The sequence below is a fragment of the Austrofundulus limnaeus genome, unplaced genomic scaffold (genome assembly GCF_001266775.1).
Source record: "Austrofundulus limnaeus strain Quisiro unplaced genomic scaffold, Austrofundulus_limnaeus-1.0 Scaffold583, whole genome shotgun sequence".
NCBI lineage: Eukaryota > Metazoa > Chordata > Actinopteri > Cyprinodontiformes > Rivulidae > Austrofundulus > Austrofundulus limnaeus.
This window is the reverse complement of record NW_013952985.1, coordinates 231112-235080: the sequence shown is the minus strand read 5'-3', so window position 1 is coordinate 235080 and position 3969 is coordinate 231112. Positions and strand designations below refer to the sequence as shown.

At 32.8% G+C, this 3969-nt stretch overlaps 1 protein-coding gene across 1 annotated transcript in view; it reads right to left on the bottom strand.

The window, feature by feature from the left end:
- Positions 1–1953: 1953 nt before the first annotated feature.
- The window catches only part of LOC106530968 (uncharacterized), an 11795-nt gene continuing 9779 nt past the window's right edge, over positions 1954–3969 (bottom strand). The window contains exon 2 of the mRNA XM_014026704.1: positions 1954–2221. The gene's annotated coding sequence lies outside the window, so the exon portion shown is untranslated. The remainder of the gene's footprint in view (positions 2222–3969) is intronic.

Here is a 3969-nt window from a genome sequence, read left to right as displayed (position 1 = left end):
TATATGCCCTCCATGTATTTATCCATTTATTTTTAGGTAAGCGGACAGATGTTGGGTGTGTGGTCCTGTGTTTTCTTGGTGTATATTTGATAAACTTCTAATCGCTATTTCAATCTTTCTAATTACTTCTCTGTTTGTTTTCCCCTCTTTCTCTATTTTTMTCTTTACTTAAAATAATCACTAATGATGAAGAAATTAAGAAACTAATATTAAGTTCTTTCTACTGAAGTGATTTAAAAAAGAAAAAAAAAGATCCGGCCCAGTGGGAATCATCCAGATTCTCCCGATTACCCACTCCACCCTTGTTCCACAGGACATCATTGCAGTAGGAGCTTCTGCTAACAAAACAACTGAGAATTTTAGATGTGAAATTTTTCACAGAGGAATAGGAAAACCAGCTTCATGGGCAGTAAATAATAAAATGACATGAAACAATAATAAAATATGGACAAACTGAAGTCAGACCAGTTGAAAGTGTATTAATCTATAAATAACGTAGTTCATTACAATTTATGGAACCAGAAACCAGAAAGAACAATAAAACAATTGATATTCAGCATTGCCTAATGAAAGTTTTGTTATTTCTAACTCATTTATTTTCTAATATTTGAGGTAGTTTCATTTTTTTCCTTTGAGTTTCTCATGCTAACTATTTAATTTTCTTCTGCTGGTCTCAGAAAAAAATCTGACTATTTTTTATACAGTCAAACACTGCCATCCTGAGGACRAAGGCTATTTCTCTTTTCTGTCTGACACTTTATGTGTCACATGAGAAATATTTCATTACAGAGGACTCATTAGGCAAAACAATCATGACAGATTTGTGCAATTGCACTGTATGRTAAAGAAATTTAATTAAATAAATCATTTAGCTACACAAGATCTTCATAACAAATCCATTTAAAAGTCAAAAAAGTGTCAGGCTTCAGCAACATTTCAGAGCTTTATTTGATGTTTCTCACAATCTTGGATTGAATAAATGCTGTTATGTTATCCAAAACACTTAAAAAATATGCATGCAAGGTCTTTCACTTAAGGACATTTATTGTCTAAACTACAATAAAAAGACAGAACATACAGTTTAATTACAACACTGAAAATATAAACAACCAAATAATAACAACTTAAAAAAAAACACCAAATCAAAAAGCTGTAATAAAGTAAATCAATGAGTGGATAAAAAGCTTTATTAATGATGCTTCAGGCCTCTGTCCAGTATACACCCGTTTAACAGTCTAGGGGGTGGGGTTCATTTGAAGGTTTTAGGGACATTACAATAGCTGTATATAATGGAACATACATGGAAAAAATACAAATAATCACAAAAGATCATTTTTATTATTTTTCTATAGATTGTCAAACAGATTCCTGTCAGAGGAATTAATTCTGTGTATTTAAAAATACTGATTGTGTACTGAGGGTTAGTTAATCCAAAGGTTGGAAAAGACCTAAAATGTCACCGATGATTTTGTTCAGTGAGTTTTTTATTTGCTGTGAAGATCAAATGACAGTTTTTCTTTAAAACTGAAAGTATACAGAGAATAATGTAACAATTAAACCAAATGCAAAACAAAAATGTAGTTTAAATAATTATTAGGTAAATTGTTTAAGAAATCTAAAACTTTTGATAGGGCTTTACTGGTAATAAATAACACATTTTTTTTTGTTTTAGCAGTAAAGTAAAAAAAAAATACATATAGACATTTAGATGTACAAGTGATTATTTAAACACAATATGTCTCTGACTTTCAGAGACAGGGCTTTATGTTTCCCCAAAATAAATATTAGTTTTTCAGACAATAAACAAACAAGAAAAAAATATATATATATGCATGTACACACACACACACACACACACACACACACACACACACACACACACACACACACACACACACACACTATATATATACACATATATATATATATATATATATATACATATATACACACACACACACACACACACACATAAATATATATATTGGTTGTTCTAACAAACTGAACAGAAAATACAACCAGTTTTAATATCAGACCAGTGGAACCTACTATCATGTTTTTGTTCCAAAAATATAACAAAGTGACAGCAGAGATTTGTCCATCTATAATCCCGCTCTTATCCCACCCCACCCCACATCCTTTTTTAAGGCTTGAGCAATAAGAGCTGAGTCAATGATTGCTTTCACAGCTTCAGGTGTGTCTCAGTTTTCTGTCACCAGACCTGTATCAGGAAAAAAACAGATGATGAGTGGCTTAAGTAGAGAAGTAGGTCAAGGATCTGACGTCTCTGTAAAACTGGAAGTCTGATCCAATTAAGATTAAGTTGTTGTTTGAGAGAACTCTGCTGCTAAATAAGGACTATATTTTATTACTTCGGTGTTCATCCTAAGGTTCTACCAGGACATATTCAGAATATTTCAAATATACTTGAAGAAATTTATAGTTAGTACTGATTAAATACAACACAGAGTTAGGGTTTTCTATTTTATAATACCTTCATAATGTTTGTTATATTTCTTACAATGTGTTATTTGAAATAGTTTAGATACATGTCCGAATTATAACAACACATAAGTAAAGCTGTATTAACATTAAATTGAGGACTGGATGTATGAATGCCTGTGATTCAGCTTTAGGCCAGCAGAGGCGGACTCGGGCATTGAAGTTCCTGTATTTATTGGACCACTTCCTGTTTTGACTTTCAGTGTGTGGTTTGACTGACCAGCTCATGGCAGAAATAAACCCTCACTCCAGAATTCTGGTGTTGTATGGCATTCATTTCATCACAGATCATTTTATTTAACACTTGTGTTTTCATCTGACTTCAGTYGTTATTGAACACGTATATTTCTTACATACTGTAAACAAGATTATGAGTGAAAGTTTGTTGTTTGTTTACATTCATTTGTGTATTTTTGTGCTGCAGTTACCACAAAACTGCTATTTGGGGTCTTTATTCAGCATTTGTATTAATGGTGATTGTGGTTCCTTCATATTTCTTTAAATGCAGAGAACATGATTATCATGCAATGATTATTTTTAGTAGTGGTGTTATTATTATTGTTAACAGACAGTTTTGTTATAAGACCAGTTTTATTCTAAGACCATTGGAACACCCTGTCTAATGTCAGTGGTGGGCACCAGCCCGCCAAAGCGCAAATCCGCTAATTGCGGACCTAAATATTTCGTTTGCGCTTTAGCGGTCTTACTCATTTTTAAAGTTCATAAGTGGATTTGTGCTTTCTAAAATTAAAATGCAGTACCGCTAATAACTAATTATCTACCAGTCATCATTATTTTGAACAGTGGAAGGTATGACTGTCAATGAATCACAACACATGTCATCTATCCAACAGCACCCCTCCCAGATAAACACACTTAATGAGAAGGTATACATCTTTGCTGACTGTTGCTTTCTTTCAGCATTCTCATTTCCCACAATGCTTTGTGTCTGCTTACGAAGCAGGAAGGCAATAGCAAAAACAGTTAACGTTTGTAATCCATACTAAAATTTTGTATGTATTGATTTATTTTACTTTATAATCAGAGCTCCTTTTTAAAAAATTTTAAGTTTAAACGCTGGAGCACAATACTTGACGTAACTGGTCGAAGCAATCGGCCAATGGCGTTAGAGACTCAGAAATAAAGATGTTATGCTGAAGGAGGTTCTAGAGAACTGGAGTGCGCAAAAACCACGTGACCATGTGATCGGCTGGTGAAGCTAACGGCTAACGCTAAACGAGCAAAACTCAGGAGTTCCCATTACTGTACATGTTGACAACAGAGCAGAAAACAAGGACTGACGATGTAGAAATCATTAAAACTGTTAATAATAACATTGAACAAATTATCATTAATATTTTACAGTTTAAATAATCGATTTAATATTTTAAATAATGCCAGAAAAGCTGTTTGTGTTATGGATTTATTAACAGAAGATAAACGGGAAAACATCTCGTTTCACAACAC